At 42.8% G+C, this 20685-nt stretch overlaps 1 protein-coding gene across 6 annotated transcripts in view; it reads left to right on the top strand.

The window, feature by feature from the left end:
• The window catches only part of LOC125770057 (MOXD1 homolog 2-like), a 503823-nt gene that overhangs the window by 263078 nt on the left and 220060 nt on the right, over window positions 1-20685 (top strand). For all 6 annotated transcript variants that reach the window (XR_007419137.1, XR_007419135.1, XR_007419133.1 and 3 more), the window contains exon 13: window positions 6145-6196. The gene's annotated coding sequence lies outside the window, so the exon portion shown is untranslated. The remainder of the gene's footprint in view (window positions 1-6144; window positions 6197-20685) is intronic.

Below are 20685 nucleotides of genomic sequence, written 5' to 3'. Positions count from 1 at the left end.
CTAAGGAAAAAAGCAACTACCTCAAACTTGTTCGCAAAAACCAAAACAAACAATAAACAAATTTTACTCTGGCACACTAAAACAAGCCAATAAACCACGGTTGGTGTTGGTGTCATGCAATTAACGAAATTATAATATAATCCCGGAATCGCGCCAAAACTCCATCAATAAATATTGCCACCAGCGCCGAACGCCAAACTACGTGAAAGCAGATTTATCGAACTTCTCTTCTCTGTTTGCACAAAGCGCACCCCTAAACACTCACAAAGACTTTCCACTCCAATGCAACACACGGCACTCCAATCTCAATATTATTAACACAATGTAATGTCTACCCTCCGGCACGATAAAAGCTGTGCCTGGCTTACAAAAGAAAACTATTCGGTAGCGAAACTTCAACAGCAGCTACCGACGGAAGGAAATCGCTCCGCACACGGAAAAGAGCAACTATGCTGCTCTCCAAACAATAAAAAAAAAATATGGAAAAGCACCAAAACCGAACCGAGCATCAGATCTTGAAAGAACAACACGAATTACGATTTCGGAAAAAGAATTACCGATTCCTTTTGTCAGTCGCCGATACCGATGGTGAGCTTACACAAGGTTAGGAAAATGGGAAAAAGCGATGTGGTACCGTTTTTTTTATCGGTTTTTGGAGAGTGCGAAACACCGAAAAGGCTCCAACACAAAAGGGACTCGGTACGGTGAGGTTGCTTTTCCGTTTCCGTTCCGAAGAGGATCTCAATGATCAATACCGTTTTGCTTTGCGTTTAAGCTCGCAACGAGTGGAATGATGCCGGTCCTGCGAGTCCGCTATGTAGGAGTGAAAGAGGACATTCTAAATCTTTTCTTTTCCATATCCCTCCATTTGTGTCCTGCTTTTTTCTGGGGACAAGTGACAGCCGGATTCGTGTCGGATTCGACAAAGCGAGAAAGGCGCGCGCGCTGGATGGAAAAGTTTTCACATAAAGTAGATTAATATCAAGAAATCGAAATCGATGTAATTCCGGTAGGCTTTTCCCCGAGGCAAGAGTGTTTTGTGGAGTGAGTTGGTTTTTGGGTGTTTTTCTTTCCACTTTTCCAATACGGAAGGATCGTAACTCTGACGCCACTACTCTTTGCTCTGCAAGTTTGGATTTCTACTACAAACGAACCGTTTCATATGTTTGTAGACTTCTGTATGTGAGAGTATGTGTTTGTTGGGGGAGAGTTTTCTTTTCGTAATAGTTAATCGCTACCATGTTTTGCATTTCATCCAATCACAAGATCGGATATGTGGGTAAACTGTTGCAATCAAGTTTTCCGTCCACATTGCGATCGACACGTTCATATCCCGAAAAGAAAAGTTGTTCTTATTAATTTCGCTTCGATTAGTAGCAATTTTTGGGGATCTTTTTTGTGTGTGAGTGTTCCGTTTCTAACGCGCCTTACTTTCCATAACATTGCACAGGAAATGCTTCACTCACTCCACACAAACACTTTGAAGTCGTTAATGGAAGCTTTTCCTTTTGGTTGGGAGGGTGACACGTAAAGCGAGAGTGCTTTTCTTGGCGTGCATTAAATCTACCCGTAAAGCCTTTTGAATTTGTTTGATTCTTTCTCTGTTTTGTGGATGTGCGATTTTTTCCGTAATCCGGGGAAAGTGAGTTTTTCCCCCCTCCGATATTGATGAATAGACTTAATGTATGTTTCATTTTGATGATTTACTTCCAGGAGCTTATCTTGCACAATGAGTAACTCATACAAGTAAAATAGTCGGCTAAGCTCTGTTCGTGCTGATTGAATTCCTTTGCAAAAGAGTTTTCTTGCGATTCGAGAAATGAAGGCTTAATTTAAGTCTTATATAAACGTGCAAAAATATTCCATTCAATTAGTCTGAAAACCTTGAAGAATATTATGTCCACGTCCACATTATAGTAACTTGAGATACGATTTGGCAAACAAATAAATTTATTCAAATTTTTATCAAAATAACCTATTTTAAGGATTAATTGAATAACTATTACCTCAAAAGGCTTCCACCAAATACTCCTAAGAAGGGTTATTAAATATTCTCACTAAGCTTTCTCAAGCCGTTGGTCAAATTTTGCACTCAAAACAATTGACAAAACTGTCACAAAAGGGCGAACAAAGCAAGCCAGACTAATGCCTCGGTCCCGTACGTCCTGCAGGACTTTCTAATGACCTGTGCGTGCGGACCAACAGTACGATAATCCGATTCACAAAACATCGCAGCTTTCTGAACCCGAAGCTTTCTTGTTAGTACGAAATTAGTGTGGCCAGAAAAGTTGGAAGAATAAATTCCAACCGCACCATACCGTCGACCAACAAGAGCAACCAACCAGAATTGACAAAAGGCATAAAGTGTTCCCTAATAGTGAACCCACGATCCGTGTTGAGCCCGAAATTTTGAGTGAGTTTTACCGTTGCCGTTGCCACTTTTGGCCCGTGCTCCAAGAGTGAGTCGCTTCACAAAACTTTACGCTAACCAGTGCTCGTAGAGATGATTGATAAAGTTTTAATTGAGAATTTAAATTGGGTCCCTTTTGTGGATCCATCTGCTTGGGTGCAGGATTGTATACGAAGCGCAGTGGAAATAGTACTCGAAGAAACGGAGCGAATAAAATCATCCACTAGTTGGGTGGTTTTTACGTTTTTTCCAATAGTTTTGGTTAAGTATGTTTTATTAACGGCAAATAGCGTCTATCAACCAAACCGAATGTAAGGTTTATTTAGCTGTCGCAAAGGATGCAACATCTGTAAGTAAATTGTGCAGTTTGCACTTGCTACCACCGTCTAGGGAACTCCATTAACATATGTTTATACATCCCCTTCACACACACAATACCACCCTGGCGTTCCGAACGTCCCAGCTGAGTGACAACCGTTTTCTGTTGGATATTTCACAGTTCAATTGCCACAGCCGAACGACACCGACATCATAATCAATTTACATTTTATTGCCAACCAACCAAACCGTGCACTAAAGCAAACGGAGTGTCAACTGTATGGGCAGGTAGGGAAGCAAAACAAACCATTCCCGCCTTTGACAGCGACATCGAATGCGAATTCTGAAACGGTGGTGCATCTCACATACAGTCCGGGTGCAAACATCAACCGAAAACGGAACGGAACGGGTTTCACCGTATACTTTTGTTCACTGCTCACAGCCATGACACACACACGCAGAGCAAGGGACGCTGGTGGTGCAAAGATCCGGTTTTTATTTTGGCACTGCCAGAAAGAATTTTCATTCAGCGTTGCATCGTTGCGGTGTTCCAGCTCGGTTCCCGTTTCGTAGCCACCTTTTGCCGTCTTAAGTGTCCACAGTTAACGTTCCCAGGGATGGCTGCTCCACTGGAGTATGTGTGACATCAGAATTTGTTGGAAGGATTTATGTGTCACATACATCTGCCCTGTGCAGGGCGTGGCGTGTGTTGAGGATGAGGTTGAATAGAGGGATGGAGTTCCTGGGCTTCGGGAAAAAGTACAGGGTTCCTTGGTGATATGAAGCGCGAAAGGTCCTAAAACTTGGACGATATATTGGAAATTTGAGATGTATTTCTTACGTGCTCTGTTCTAATTGGAGAAGAGCCTAGGCTATTTGGAGAACCAAAACTAAGTTCCTTTGTACTATTCAGGTAATCGGCCTTTTTGAGCTACTACTCTATGTCTAACTTACAAACGTTGTCCAAAACTCGACATCGTAATTGGAGTTCAAGAACACATTGATTTTTTACATCCTCAAGAATTAAATTTCTCCAAGAAATCACAAATGTGAATTCCAAGAAATCACAAGTGAAGAAATCAAAATGGAGAATAAGGCTAATATATTCTTTAAATGATTAGTTTTCCATTAAAGTTCTTCGTTATCCACCACCTGTCTGATTACCTGAACAACCCTGCAGATACTTGCCCAAACATATGAAGATGGCATATGAAGAGGTTCCGGTTTCTGTCAAGCACCGAAAAATGCAAGATTATGAAACAAGTGCACCACTTCTACCGGCAGCAGTGACTGAGTTTAACGCTTTTAGTTTACTTTTATGCTTCGTGAAGATTTTTATGCCGTACGATTGGCGAAACAGTACGGACTACCCGCACAATGGCACCGGCAGACAACTGCCCTTTGAAGTGCATTCTGCAGCTTCTGCACTACTGCCAGCAATGCGCGATGGCTTGCGCCTGTTTTTGACTTATTTTTTTTTCTTCCTTCATATATATTTTTTTCGGGGGCTTTAAAGAAAATAAGCACAAATGGAAGTGACGTACGCTTACGCTCGGTTTGCTTCATGTGCATGGTGACCGACAAGAAGAAAAAAAGGAAGAACGAACGGTGGTCAAAATGTCATCCAGCCCTGCTTCTGCAAGCAAACTGGCAACGGTTAATGGCACAAATCAGCTCCGACACCCGTGAAGGTTGCAATGGCTTTCGCTGGAATAGTTTCTTTTGCAATGAAAGTTCATTTATTATATGCCTGTCTTGTTGCATTGGATGGCATCGACCGTGTGCCCAAAAGTACCTTCCCGACAGGCTTGCTGGTTTGCAAGGTGGAATTTGTTGCTCCAACAGAGCGTCAACCGATTAAGAGTGATATTTGCATTTACGTGGTGGTATTTTAAGAAGGTTGTAAAGCCTAAAGAGCCCTTATGAATATAATGGGAACCCGTCCTTGCGCTACTCATGTTGCGCCACTTGGGGTAGAATTTTTTTTTCGAAGCCTTCAGGTGTCCATTTTGCGAACGGCCGGTGGTTGAATAATTAATAAACTAAACGGTTCGAGACAGCGACCTTGCGCGTTAAGCTTGTGGTTTTTTGTTTTGTTTTTGTTCATCATATCGCGTCACGCGTCCCCTCACGATTGATCGGCACCAGTACCAGAAGTGACAAAATGAACTCTTTTATCGTTCTCCGCCGTAACTTTGCCTGATGCGGTCAGGTTACCGGTCATGATGGTTCGGGAATGTGTTTTTCGGAGAAGCCCGAAACACGATAGTGTGTGATATTTGGATTCCGTTCCTTGTTCTTTTTTTTTCGCTTCCACCGAAAGTAACTGACACTGGCGGGGTTGTGCCAGGTGGAAAGGACCACAGCAACAACGCGGATCGTATATCGCTCCATTCGCATCTTCTTACGGTGTCACGCCTGTTTCAGCGTGAACCAGAATCATAACATTTCCATTCGAGATGGTCAGCTTATTCGGTCGGGCTGGCCCAAAAGATCGGGAGCTGAACCAACATCCGTCCGTATGATTGATTGCTTCAATCATATCCGCTGACAACGGGCTTTATCTTTGTCCACCGGGTGGAAATGGGGATTCCGGTTTCAGCTATACAGCCCGGTCAGTCACCAAAGGAGAAGCAAGGAGACGATTGGACTGTTTTCATATTTATTTTTTAATTAGCACGCCGGCTTGTTGTGGAGGTTGTGTTTCCCCTTTTTAAGAAAGGAGACAAAATGACAGTAACGTTGTAACGACCAGATCGGGGACCATAGCGGTCAAGTGGACCAGGTCCCAGGAATGATTCCCCACGGTTGACAGAGATGAATTTATTTTAATGGACTCTTGGAAAGATTTGAACTGGCTCTGGAGGAAGTAATGCCATTTTAATTATAACATTGTTCACCTTTCGCCTGAGGACCAATGTCAAGGGATATTCCAATTTGTTGCAATTGTCGTTGTTTGATGTCCTTTGGAATGTTGCAAGAAAGAGCTCTGAACAGCCGATTGACATTTACACCATATTGAGGGAATTATACTTCCAGAACTATCCTGCCATATTGAGGAATTGTGTTAGTAATGAAGTTGCATATTAATGTATAGCTTCTCAATCTCCTTATTACATAATATTTAAATTAAATTGTCTTGAGTGACGTCGCCAAGAATTCTTCATGTATTGTCAATGATTTCCGATAAGATTTGTTTAATTTCTTAAAATATGTTAAGGTTATTACGGCAAACTTGAGCGTGAGCCGAATAATTCTAAATTTATGGAATATTTATTTAAAATAGTTTACCAACTCCTTAAGTTTCAGTTTATTTTAATCCTCAATAAAATTGTTTTTGGTGAAATTTTAAATGCAATGAACGTTTTGAATTATTTTAAACAATCATTTATAATTATTTATTCTTATCATTTTAGTGTCAATGCTGATTACATCAATCAACGCTGATTACAACTTCATCATTACAAGGTATGTAGCATTTTAAGTTGATTTTTTATATTTTTAAATATTATTGCTACACTTTTTTTTAGTTTTTTTGCAAATATGTATTTCGAATGGTATAAATAAGTTGCTTAACAACAATCACTTTAATCACCTTTTATTGAATAGACATAAATCCCTGACGTACTCGTCTATCCCAAAAGGGATTTAATACCACCTCAAGCCATCCCTGGTAGGTGATGCTGAAGCCAATAATTACTACCGTGGCCAGAGTCGTTTGAGAAAACAATTATCCGCACCATCCATTTGGCGCAAAACCAAAGCAACGGGGGTTCGATTATTTTTCCCCCCCAGATGCGTTTATACCCTTTTACCCGTGATTAAGAAATTACGATGGCAGCTTATCGACGAACACGGATGCGAACGTTTAGTGTGTTACTTTTTCATCATCAGAAATTAACCTCCCGCACCTTCTGTAGCATGGGTTCCGGACCATTGGGGTCGCTTCCGAACCGGTGTATAAATCCCAGTAACCGCTTGTGGCATTTTTGCACTGAACCAACGTCAACGGTTACAGCACAAAGCCACAGCAAATAGCCGCCAGTTGTGGTGGTCGGTGCTACAGTTTGTCACCTTCGATTAGAACCGCTGATGGCGGCGATGCTGCAATCGAAAGACTCGCTTTGCCCATAGGAAAATACAATTCAATCTTCCTCTCTCTCTTGCTCCTTTGGTAACTCCAATGCGAAATGGGGTCCGATTGGGTTGTAGCCCCGAGGACGAAAAGCCAATTTCCACCCAACCGTTTTCCGAGCGAACGACTGGGAAAGTTTAACTTATTTGCTAATTTATTTAACCGCAATCAAGAAATTACTTCGCGCGGTCCGAACTTTCCTCCCTGGTACGGACTTTGTTCAGTTGTTTCGGGGCCCGTTTCGACAGCAAACACGCAAAACCACCAGAACCACCATGTGACCACCCTATCCGACCGTTTCTCAAGCCGGCCGCTACTGTCCTAAGTCCGATTGAACAAACATTACTGTGTGTGTATATACACACACACACTCTTGCAACAACCGAAGAACCGAGAATGCAGTTCTAGAAGTTGTAGTTACCTCCGGTAATTCCGTTGGTTACGCCACCCGCAAAAGGTGAACTCCAAAGTTTTTCCACCTGGATCGCTCCAAACCAACCACCGACAATTGTATTTCTCATGGAGTTTCTGCGCTTTTGGAGGGAGAATCGGCTGATGTACAGAACGGAAGGTAAGTGAATGCGGGCAACCACAATCTCATTAACGGAGGTTTTTGTATTGATTTTGCCACATTCATTACAGTCGGTGCATTTGGTAGCTGTGTAGCTAATAATTTCCGGCAAAGAAGTAAAGAAATTCTTTTGGATTTTTTTGGTTAAAAAGTGTGGTTAAACGTGAGATTATTATTTATAGCGATTACTTTTTGTTATTATTTTTCTATATTTCCATTTAAAATATTTTTCATTCCAATTTAATACAAAAAGAGCTATTTATTATTTGAAACACAATCCTGAAGATTCTTCTGCTAATGTTCCAGATGTTGAACTTAAGTTGCGTTAGACGAGAATACCTTAGTAACCTCAGGAATTCTTCCCTAACTTCAATCCCAGTTTAGATAAGTTTAGTATTGCATGTAAAATTTTTTCCGGGATTTCTCATACCAGTGTTCTTCAATTACTCCAGTAATATCAATTTTCCCCGGAACAAAATTGACTTCACACAGCGTTTTGCAATCAGAAATCATCATCAGCGCACGCCGTTCGCAAATTGGAACTCGCAAATGATTCCATAACCTTTCGCGTAACATCACGCAACAGACACCGCTGACCTCTTGGACCAAAAAAAGAAGTGGGACGAACAAAAAGGAGCAAAACGAGCTCCAAAGCAGCTCTAATTTTGCGTTCCTACCTGGCACGCTGTAAATTACCTTCGCCGGTGGCTGTGCGGTTCGATATCGATTTCAATATCGCCCAATCGAACTCGAAATTCGCGACCTTCACCATTCAAAGCACACTTTGACGCCCACGGTTGCCGGGTATTTTGTTTGTTTGTACGCGACAGTGATCTCATCGATGGACAATTAACGGACAGGGAAAGACCTATGCGTACAGATCGTCACACCTATTAACATAATAATTCCTGCCTCATTCACGCCTGTCTTTTTATATATATGTACAGTGCTTTGAATGTTAGGTGTGGCCTCAATTGGCACAACTTAATATTTTCGGTTAGAGACTTTCATTTCACTTATGCAGCAGCACCCACGGGAGGCTTCGTTGCAAATGGACGATTTGTGAATTGGTAGAGGTTGAAGAATGTAAATTGAGTTAAATTTTTGTGTGTACGATCGACCGATCGAGAAGCTGCCGATCGCTGTACAATACGAGTTTGTTCTGTGTCCCCACACACAAGGGGTGGAAAGGCACGATGTGCCTTACCGTTAATCTTTTAATTTATGCAAGATTGAAATTTGTTCGCAACAGAAAAAACAGGTAGGCTAATATCCGCCTATCATCTAGCAGGCTTCAACCAAAGCCAACGAACTCGTTTTAAATAATTTGCAGTTGCACGAACCTCGATAAGATTTGCAAAACCGTTCGCATGAGAAATACTTTTGCAACAAAAAAAAAACGAAAACCGTTCCGTCCGACTGGCGATTCATAAATCGATACATTTTTTTCCATGTCTTACGCCATCTCCAACCGGACTCGTAATTAACGCACGTTTTAATCCCTATTCCCCGCGCCATGTACGACGGCTTTTGTCCTCCAGGTTCCGCTTCATTGCGCACACCGATCATGCTAAGAGCGGCTTAATTTATTGAATCGTTTTATATCGCTACCGCTAATCAGCCTGCACGAATGTAACACCCACTTTGCGCAACTGAAACGGTGCTTGAACCGGTGGCAACGAAGGGATGGGGTTGATTTTGTATATGCGTTAAGGCTTGTTCTTCGCTTGTCATCCAATTTCCCAATACAACTTCAAACGAGATGCTTAATGTTTAGTAGTTTTTTTCCCCTCTCGTAACGTTTGCTGTTTGTTGTCTGTATTACTGTTTTGTTTCACCTTCCAAATCATTCTTGGCGAATGTTTTGAAGTCATTTTTTGTTGTTGTTCTTTTGGTTATTTGTCTCCTCTCAGCCCAAAAAAAGCACCCTCTTTCAGCAACTTCTTTTGTTTCGTTGTTTCTCTTTTTGCAAATCAGTTGTTTTTTTGTTGTGGTTGCAAAAAAAAACGAATCAGCTCACCGAAATATCTCGACGCTTACATCGCGTAGAACATTTGCTCGCACAGAACACACAGAAAAAGCCGACGATTGGTCGGCGCTGGCAACAACTTCGGGCAGATCGGTAAGAAAAATTGATGAAGATAAAATCTGTTTGAAAACCAGACACACGCGGGACACACTGGGACACGAACGAAGAAAGAAAACAGCAAAACTTTCTGCGCAAACGATCGCGTTTCTTGGTCGGTGGGGAGGAAACCTGCTTCGCATTTTCGTCTGCGAGATAAACGATCGGATCGGATGCCCCGCTATTGAATCGCTCGGGGACATATTAAAACATAATTTATGCCACCGTGCCACTCTCGATCGGCGGCGTATTCCGAAGAGTGCCAGCGTTTGGGCTTTCGGCCAGCAACATAGCGCAAGGCTTATTAATGATGTACCGCATTTGTCAAACGCCAGCCAACGGAGATGCTCATTTGAATGTCAGGGAGGCATTCCGCTTTGGTGGGACTTTTTGCATCCTGCCAAACACGCAACCGTACTGTCTTATGTATCACCTTTCGTGTTTGCTTGATTGTTACTTGCACAAGATCGCTTAGTGGTTCGCTTCCAAGGAAGATTTCTTGGGTATGCTGATAGCCTGAGAAATAGCAGCTTCAGTTTTGCTGGATTATTTTAAACTTGACTTTGAACCAGTATTTAACTGACCTAGGAGTCTGGAGTAATTATTCTTCTAATAAGTTCGATGTCGCAGTGGTGTTGCGTTTGTTAGTTCGGGAACGGCTAGTCCACAACGTTCCCAGATATGCGTGAGAAACACTAAGTATGCTTCCAATTGTAGTGATAATTGGCTCAAAAGTGTTGGAGAGCAATTCTTACTACAATTCCAATCCATTTGCTTTAAATATTGTACTTAAAAAACCACTCTTGCGAAGTTATCAATATTCTCCAAGTAATTGTCAGTAGTAAAACGACTGTTACTCGAAATTCTTCTTAGTTTATATATACAGTTTTATACAGTTTTATTTCCTTTTTGTGTTTTATAGTACTCTGGAGCATCTCAAGAATTTCTTACCTCCAGCGATAAGATAAGTTCAATAATAATTGGAAGGTAATTGGCCCGGTAATGGATAGGCAAAGGTAAATGCGATAAAATGTCATTCTTCATCCTTAAATATGACACACGCAAGAGTTGTATCCCACCATTATCTATTCGCACTGCAGTGTAGTAATTGCATTCGTCTGCCGGTTCTTCCCACCTAGTGCTAGTGTTGGAAGAGGAGTGAAAAATTATGTATGCACCTCGTCTTGCAGCTCGCGACATCAGATAAATGTGTCATATGTCCGCATGAGTGTCCTCCCTCCTTATGCTTCTGTGTCTGCTTACCTCTTCTTCACATTTTATACCCCGGGTTCGATAAGTTCCAATGATAAGCCTGCAAGAAGCAATGGGAATGTTACACCCCATCATCCCAGTTGTACCAACTTGTGGGGAAAAGCGATCTCTTCCCGTTTAAAATATACTCATTTTTATTGGCTTTGATTTTTGCTTACGTATGTATGTGTTCCTTACGTTACTTTTTGCATTTAGCAGCAACCAAGAAGAACGAAAGACCGTAATGATATTTTCATCCTGATAAAATCATCATTTTTCTTGCAGGTGGCAAGTAGCAAGATCCGGGAATCTGATTCCCTCCCTTAAAAGTTCCGTTGTCCATGACCGTGAGATAGCAGGAAGAAATGAGAAACAAGTCGTAGCAGAGGAAACCTTGACACTTCTTGCGTTTTTAACCCCTTGTTGCCGATCGGTATCCGAACGAAACTCATTTCTCGACTCTTCCCTTACCGGTAGCTTAATGTGCGGACATTAAGCGAGTCACCCTAAACGAAAGCTTCGCCATAAAAAAAGAACCGGGAGGATAGGCTTTAATAAATAACCATTTAGTACAGGGTGGAAAGATTAATATATGTTTCGATGCTAGTAGCGGAACGGGAAGGCAAGAATAGCAGCACTGCTATTCAACCGGTCTTCGGCAGTTAATTTATATCCGGCAATCGACCACAAGGGCGCCTCTAATCTGCGTGCTGCAATCGATTCCAAACCAATTGCCATTGGTTGATCCCGGATGAGGATGATGGTGGCCCTGACAATCCGATCCCGGTGCGATCGGTACGTCTCCACAGGCCAAAGGCAAAAGTGACAACAAATCTCGATAGATGCTCCCGGGCAACCCGACAGAAGCTGATTCACATGTCAAGATAGCCTCACACAGGGGTTCAAGATACCTTACTCCGCAACTCCGTTCTTGGAGCGCAATCACGATCGATCGATCGAACAGTGCGAACGAAACGAGACGATCTGCATACGATCTTCGCAGGCAAAATCGTGACATTCACCTGCCCAAAAGCAAACCGTTTTGCCGTAAGCTGACGATTCGACAAATGTCTTATGTTCTGCAAACGGAATCCTCCCAAGGGATAGGGATCTACCATTCTTTGTGTGTTGCGCGGAATCGATAAAGATCGACACCGGCTTTCCTGTGTACTTGGGGCGTGCTTGCTTAGAATGTCCATCGTTCGACGACAGTACGGACATAAGCGCAGGCTTAAGAATCGGGGAGAGAAGAAAAAAAAACGGATCTGTTTTCGAGCTAATTAACGACTGCCGGAAATGAGCAGAAAGCACACGCAGCGCATCGCAACTGTCTTCGGGCGGGCACATTGGTAAAGATTTACGATACAGGTACGCCGAGTTGATGATGTCAGTTTTATTACACGACAGTTTAAGTATCGGTCGTCGATTCTTGGACAGGTTGGATTACGAATTTGGCAGCCAAAAATTTATACTCCTTTTTTGCCGTCGGTTCCCTCTTAAACCATCTGTTACGGGACAGCAAAACGGTTTCGAGGAAAAATCCTGTCAATTACTGTGGACCATCGAAATGAGACTTCACCTCCAGCGTAACTTTGCCATCTGACACATTGTCCAAACAATCCTTTTTCTTTCAAACGGCCAGAGTTGCGAAAACTGAGGTCACAAACATCTGTAATACCTGGATGTCAGTTGGCAAGAAAGTGTGTGCTAATGAGTATGTTGTTATTTTTTTTTTTGGTCTTATATTTAATAACCATCATTATCAGGTCGTTTGACTTCTGTACTTACGAGCTGTTGGGTATCAAACCTACCATTTTTGCGACACTTCCCAAAAACCCGATAGGAAATGACAGTAGCAGTAGTTAATAAGATGTTTAAAGATTAATGAAGATGGAGCCGAACACGCTCACACTTGAGCGTGCTACATCTTTCCCATCCACATGTGAAGTGATCGATTGAGGTAAGCGTTGTGCAAGAACTTATTCTCTTAACAAATGTACGATCGTTAAATTTATCTCTAATCGAATGATAAATGTACAAGCTTTTAGTCCATGTTTCATGGGGTAACAAGCAACAACAACGAAAAACTCATGGCAATGAAAACATGGCCGACATAAATCTTCGCCCAGCTGTAGTATCGCGAATGTTGAAATGTTGTGCAGCAACAACGTACTAATTCCCGGTTTTGGGAAAGCTTCTTTTGAAGCCGAAAATTTGTTTCATTTCGCAAAACCTCACAAACGAAGATGCTAAAGTGCCACGGAAGGTGTAAAAGTGCAGCAGGACGGCAAGAGATTGCACCGGCGCGCGGTGTAACGGAAACGAGTTTAAAAATATTGCGTGCAATTTGTTATCATTCCACCCAAAAAAAAAAAAAACACCAGACATGTTCTCGCATGTTTCGATTTCATTGCGAGTGGTTGCAAAATGGTTTTGAGACGATTGTTTTGTTGCTGTGGTGAAGATGGGGATTCACTGCCCGGTAGGAAGTGCTCGTAACCGAACCCTGCAATCAGCAATTATTTTCCAATAAAAAAGAAGCACAGAAAATATAGCATCAGCATCCTTTGGTCGGGTTTCTTGGGTACCCCGATACTTCATTGTGGTAGGATTTGTTGCTGTTAAACCGCCACTGGACTTCCCGTCCCGTTTGCTCTTGGACAAACAATCTTTAATTAGACCAGCGGCCGGTACCTTCCAGACCGTTCCTTTTGCAGTTCCGAAGTCATCGAAGCCATCCCTTGGAGGTGATTTGCGATCCAGCGACGTTCAGCACGCAATCCGGGACAGGATTGCCGATTGCCTTCTTCGCCTGTATGCAAATGGACGTTTCTTGAGGGCTTTGCGTGTCTCACATCCAGCCCAAAACGAGCAACGAGTGTGATCAGCTCAAATTAAAAACATGAAATCGTCTGAAGAACAACTCACCCTCTCGTTCACCGTATGGTGTACGTTCGATCAGTACGCCATTTGTCAGTGGTTTTGGATGTACTAGAACCAGGGTTAGTGTTGTGGTTATGGAACCGTTTGAATCTAGGCTTGCCGGGACCTAGTAATTATTGGCAGCATTCCATGTGTCACGGACGATTAAGCCTCCAGGGTAATTCCTTCGGTAGCTTGATTCGAGTGGCGCTGCACAATCATTTTTATTGCACCCGAAATCGCTCCACTTGTATGCACCGGTGGCTTTTGCAGACGTTCCATTATCCACACGCCACACTCACAAACCTCATTTGCATCCATCAAGTCCAAGGTGTCCTCCAAATGGTGGTTGCAGGTGTCTGTACTAACCTTTTGCAGCAGGGCACAAGCGTCCTCCGCGCCATTTCCCGGCCCCAAAAACCCGGCCCGGCTCTGTACAAGAGTGCAATGGTGCAGCGAGATTAAAACCGATAATCGTTTAGCTCGGAACAAGCGGCTTCAGCACCTCGGTCGGTGTTATTTCAGCAAATTATCCATCGTCTGAGCGCCAGGGTACGGTTTCCCACTCCTGTTTCCGAATCATTATCAGAGGGTGCAATAAATAATATCCAAAGAATGTGGTAAGAAGGAGAATTCACGGTGTGTAGAAGCGAGCGGAAGAGAGAGAGAGACTTCGATGCCACGCGAAACAGTAGCCGCCATTAAGCAGCAAAGTACTGGGATGTGTATAGGGGAGGTGTAACGATGGTTCGAACACATTCGAGTGTGTTCCATCTCAAACCGCAGCATGTCGCACAGGAACATTTACGATGTGGTAAAGATATGCAATCAAGTTAGCAAACGTCGTTTAGAATGATTTCGAAACGGGAATTTCTTACGCTATAATGAAAAGATAAGGTGTGGCCGATAGAACATTTAAGACAAAACAAAAACACACAAATTGATATTCCATTTGAATGCAATTTCATTCAATTTAAGCAAACTTAAAGCTTGGAATTGTAATGCGATATTTGACGCATTGTCTTCAAAGCAAACATTAGTCTTCATAAACTGAAATATTTTTTATAAAGAAAAAAGTCAGAATTAATAACTAAAGGAAAAGCTGATATATTCTATTTATTGTCAGGTTTTTAAGTAGGAAAAAACAAGCTTCCCAAGCATTAGTATCTAAAGCACTTTGTATCTCAATAACTCCAAGTTTGAACGCATATTTTTCTAATGAGTCATTTCAATGGAACTTTCAACGACTTCTAGAATTATTCACACCTTGAAAACTGTCTCGAATATCAGTAAAAAACAAGTCCACATTCCAGCTTTACTGTTTGTATCAGTAAGGATAAATGTATGTTTCGAATTTTTATCTCCTGCCGGGCGCCATAATTGTCCAACTCTGGATACCTATCGAGCCAAGGCAGCACTTCATTTGTGAGGCGTTAAAAACATGAAATTCATTTCGGGACCTCGATTCCTTCGTTTCCTAACCTCGGCCGAACCGACCGGACTCGGTCGCCCAAGAAAAGCCCAAGTGTTAAGAATTTGCTTTTGCTATCGCCACCAGCCCGCAGGCAAATTGTTGTTTCACTTGACGTGCTCCCCGTATGCAACACGCCACTCCGTGTGGTGTACTGCGGACAAACACACAGCTTACCTGCATGATGCAGTTTTTGCATCAGAGCACCTTCCCCGGAGGGAAGGACAAAATGCACCAACCAAGCAAAAGGTGTTGATGTCTGTCGCATGGCGTTTCCTCGACACGCGTGTTATGTCTCGCACTTTTGCGTTTTCTGCTTCCTTTCTCGCTCTCCAGCATGATGGCGTACGATGGACGGTCCAGGCTGACCTCTGACCCTGCTCGAAGGCAATCGAAACCGACCGTACAAGACGGGTGGTGTACGCTATACAGCTTTTACGAAAAACGAGACCACCTTGCGCTAGAAGTAGTTGAGTAGGTATCGAAATAATAAATATAGCCTGTGGCATTCATTTGCATTAGAAACAATGCAAGTGCCGCCAACGATAGTTTGCAAGAAAGCAACCACACTGGTCGTTGCACGAAACACCCGATACCAAATGCGCCTTCCCCCGGTTTTTGCACTGCTGAACAATGGTGGTAGAAATCGTTTGACTTAAACCGAATGGCAGCTGAGACCCCGCCGGGGGCCCATAAATATCGTACGTGCACGTTAAATCAAAGCAATATTTATTGCCTTTCTGGTTGCTAATTCACGCCACAATCGTGCCAACAGTACAGACTGCTATCAGCACTGGTGGTGCACTGGTAGCAAAACGAACCCGGTATCTGCGGTATATCACGTTCAGGGGTTTCATGTATGTTTTATAAGCTACCGAGAGCGGTAGGTACTTTAGCGAAGGTGGTCAAACACTCGCACTCTACATAAAATATCAATTTCAAATAAATGAACCCCTCGAATATATTGGCCGGAGGGCCAACTAATGGTGGCAGGTTTGCTACCGAAAGAGGGGGAAGCTACACAATCGGTGTGACAACATGTTTCTAGGTGTGACCTTCACTTTTAATACTAATCGCAAACGATGGGTACGATGGTACCCCATCGAACGATTTGAAGTGATAAAATATGCAATAGAAAACCCCATGTCTAAGTGTACATTAAAGTAATGAGATTTTCATGTGAAGGGAAATCTGACGTGAAATTAGTTGAATTAATTGACACTGAAACCTTCACATTTAAGGATACAGTCTTCTGGTCGAAAAGTTTGGAAAACGAACTTGGTGGAAATTAAACTATTTTATGAAAAAATTGTTCCACTAAATTGTTTTACTATATTTCAGATCTCGCGTTTGATGTCTAAAATATGTCTTTTTTCCCTACTATTGGAAATTCTTGAATTACTCCTAATTCTCTCATTTGTTTCAAGTTGGAAATGAATTCCAACTTCATGGATTCTTGTGCTTCGATTTTTCATAACATTTGAAGTTCCTTCATTAGTGCTACAGTTCAAAATATTGCTACCTTTTTCCACAACAACGAATGCATCGCTAGTAGTCGATACACATTACTTTCACACCCTAATTGAGCCGCTAGTTTAGTAAATCAATCAAACGTCAACAGTGTTTGTTTTGACAGCGCACGTTTCCAGCCACATGTCTGGTGTTGCAATGACAAACACCTCCATACAATCACGGGTGGGTGACAAGATTTGCGAAGGTTTTGAATTTCGGAAAACGTTGAGCCCCAAAAATTGTACCATCAGCGCCTAGGACGGAACGGGTATTTTAAACGCACACACACCACCCAACTGGAACTGATCTCTACCGACTCCGTTTATAGTGATTCATTACTTAATCGATTGACAGCTTCGGAGACTATGGATGGGGAGGTAGCGGGAGATGGGAGGAGGGGTGGGTGGAATGTTGTCATGTACCCCAAAAAAGGCACACGAGCGCCCAGGTTTGACATAATCACGACAAATAACGCGGCGTTCCGAGCGCTCGGTGCGGTCCATTCGGAAACCCATGGTTTGCCCTTGAGTGTCGGCGAGTCCGTTTAATCGGGCCGTGTTGTTTGCCTTACGGGGTTTCAATCACACTCGCGCCACCAATATCTGGTGGTTCAATCTTTCCGATCACAGCTGCCACTCGACGACAATCACAACACCGCAGTGGATCAGCTTCCAAATAGCTTCCAAAAATTCCAGAAGTCAAAGTTACTCCAATCCCACCACTACATCGCTCCATAGAAGCCCTGGCTATGGGTTTTGCTCGTGTGTGTGAATATAGGAATGGAATGTTCTCACCCTCCCAAAAAATATAACCTCACACAATCGGGCTCGTTCATGCGAGTGGCGAGTACTTTTACGAGTTAAGAAGCACTCTCCATCAGCACGTCTCGCAGGCGCAACTCGAATCAATTAATTTAATAAATTTTATAGCACCGTAATCTTTCGCTACCGAAGCGGTAGACCTGGTACAGCTTCCAGTCGCGCTGGAACCGCAGCGTTAAGCCCATATGGCCGCTGCTACTTTGTGCGCCTGTTTTGTGTGAGATTGAGTGGATAATTGCGCTCGACAACAAAAAGAGCGTAACGTATTACTGGCCCAATGTATTGAGTTAGACACCGTAGCGTGTACCATACAGTTTGACAGTTGACAGTTGAAGAATTCCACTAAGTAGGGAGCATCAATCGTGATCGTGAACGATGATAAGAACGTGCGAGTAACACTTGAGCACTTTTAAGCAATTGAAGTACACGCATTTAGAGAAACACTAATCGGTTAAATGTTCGTTAAAAAATTGCTTTTTCGGACTCAAATCGACATAAAGAAGTCTACGAAATTCTGAAGTTATAGTTCTCTAACGCTTCGTAACGCGATTCATTGCAACCGTTTTTATGCGACGAAGTTGAAAACGTAAATCTCTCGCTAAAATGTCGTTTTATCGCGCTTAAGAGTAAAGTTTGGAATTTCATCCTGTGGTGAGGAGCTTCTTTTGCGCGAAATTGTTAAGTTTTTTTTAAATTCTTCAGCAATTGCAACAACTTCTGCCAGATGTTGCAAGGGGTACAACTGTTTTCCAAACGTTTGTTGCTTGTTTTGCACACCTACAAAGTGTACAAAAAGGTCTATTTTCAAGTCGAATTTTGTGCTCAAATGTATCAGTATCTCATACCGACCGGGTGTAAATAGTGTTCGATAAGCAAAAGTTTCAACGTGCAACACCTTTCAGTGATCAACTGCTGGGACATAGTTGGGTAGAATATTCCAAACCTGAGGACGGGCGTGTGGTTTTGTGCGAAATATTAATTAAAACTTTCCCCCCGTACCCGTACACCAACCCGGCGTTTTGTTTGGTTTCCCACCAAGGAATGAAGTTAAACTTTACTTTATGGTAGTCGTGGCATTTCGCCGAGGGTAGAATTTCTTGAAGGGAAGGAAAATTGAAAATGTTACTGTATAGTTTAAACACACTGTACTAACTTGGTAAGATACCGGAATTCAACACATGGTTCCGTTCCGCCGCCCCCAAAAACCAAGTGCCGTGGTTTGGGGCGATTAGAAAACTCCCATTAATTTCTGCAATTTATGGTTATGCCACCAACCGGTAGGGGATTTGGGTTTTGACAGCTTTGGCAACTAACACCCAACAGCCACATGGTCACATCAATTCGCACCTCGAGTCGCCGGGTGCAAAACTTGTCCAACTGGCCTGGTGAACACCTGAGTGGAAAGAAGTCAACACACATCAGTGGTAGCGCAGGCGAAAAAAAGAATCCTCGCCCGATCTTGACACATGTAAGCCGGGACCCGATTACATGGGAACCGACACCTTCCTTCTCCACCCGTCCTAATGGGGTCAACGGGTTCGGGTTGATGCATTATCCGTGGCAGGTCAATTCGTGAGGAGAGAAAAAAATGTGTCCCAAGCAGCAGCAGAAAAAAACGCGGCCAGATAATTAATCTGACGTAATCCTCATTAAGCTCAAAGTTCGGAGCTCCTCGGCTCGGGGTGATGTCAAGATAGAGCAATATAGTTTAGTCACACAAAAGAAAACCGATTAAAATTCTTCACGGCTTTTCGAACGCCAATGGGTCACACCTTTCGGGTATTGCGTGGCCTCTGTGAACTCTTCGATGGAATTACCTTCAAGCCTGTGTTGGAACGTTGAAATACGACAACAAGAGAAAAAATCTCACTTCATTGAGTGATCTTCGATCTTCGGGGTGGTATGTGCCATTAACCAATCGAAACCAGAACCGAACGCAAGCAAACAAATGTGCCCGTTGTTGGCCCCGTCAGCGTTGCGGCTGACTGACCGACGACGCACCATTTTTTGGAGGCTTTAAAAAGACTTCATCGCGGCTGCGACGAACTCACCGCTCACACACGACTCTCGCTCTCCAGAGGCTAGATGATTAATGGGTATTGTGTAGCGTGTAGCCCGGTGCATTTTACAGACGAGCGAAAGTGAATGTTGAACGTCAACGCGAACCACAACGACGGTTAGATCATAGGCGATCGCAGCTTAAACTCAGCAGGTCACCGCACAATGAAACGCGAATGCGTGTTATGATCTCGAAAATGATACCCTCTTGCGCGAGTTTTGTGTGCAGCCGGCACACAATAAAACAGGCAAAAACACAACGTTCCAATTCGTATCAAATTGAGTCAGCACAAAGTGTGTTCAGCACGCACGTGTTGCGCTGTTTTGCGACTTGTTTTAAATTTATTGACACTGGTACCGATATTAATTAGGGCATGTTTTTAATTGACAGCCTCGGTCTGATAGCGCAACAGTTCGCGATCAAGTTCTGCGCCAAGAAACTAAAGAAAGAGTTGGCGAAAGAAATTTGGAATACGTACGACAGGCGAATGATAAGAATCCGAACACAGCCTTTTTGTGGCGGACATTAAATTTGGTGCGAAACAACAGATTGCATTTCAGCAAAACGAATGCATTAAGTGCGTGACAGAACACCTTTTCCTTCTGGAGGTGACACGAACTTTGTGTGGCTTTTGTTTTTTTATTTGTTGAAGATATATCCTCTCCGGAATGGTCGATTTGGAGAAAAGCCACAAGGAAATTGAGGACATAAGTTCTTTGAAGTTGAGGTCATTCTATGATAACTTCACAAAAGATTATTCCTATTTAGTTATATATTTTTGAATTAGCAAGTCCAACAAATATACCTTTCAGTCTCAACTCAACCCAATACTCAAAAAATCGGTATAAATTAGCATTAATTCGTCGGATAATAAAATAGACGAATAAATTAAGAGCACATTAGGCACAGAAAATTTGCGAAATATTTCTACTTTCATCAAACTTTTTTGTCTTCAAACCGCTGACCCGGCTGCTTCAACATTGGTGCAAAATGTCTAGAAGAATCTAACCGATACCGATGTCAATCGATAACGACATTTGAAATAGGTGGCTTTTTATCTTTCCAACCACCGCCCGGACATCAGTTCTTC

Source organism: Anopheles funestus, chromosome 3RL (assembly GCF_943734845.2).
Source record: "Anopheles funestus chromosome 3RL, idAnoFuneDA-416_04, whole genome shotgun sequence".
Lineage (NCBI taxonomy): Eukaryota > Metazoa > Arthropoda > Insecta > Diptera > Culicidae > Anopheles > Anopheles funestus.
Note: the sequence above shows the minus strand (reverse complement) of the source record. Positions and strands in the feature narration are given on the sequence as shown.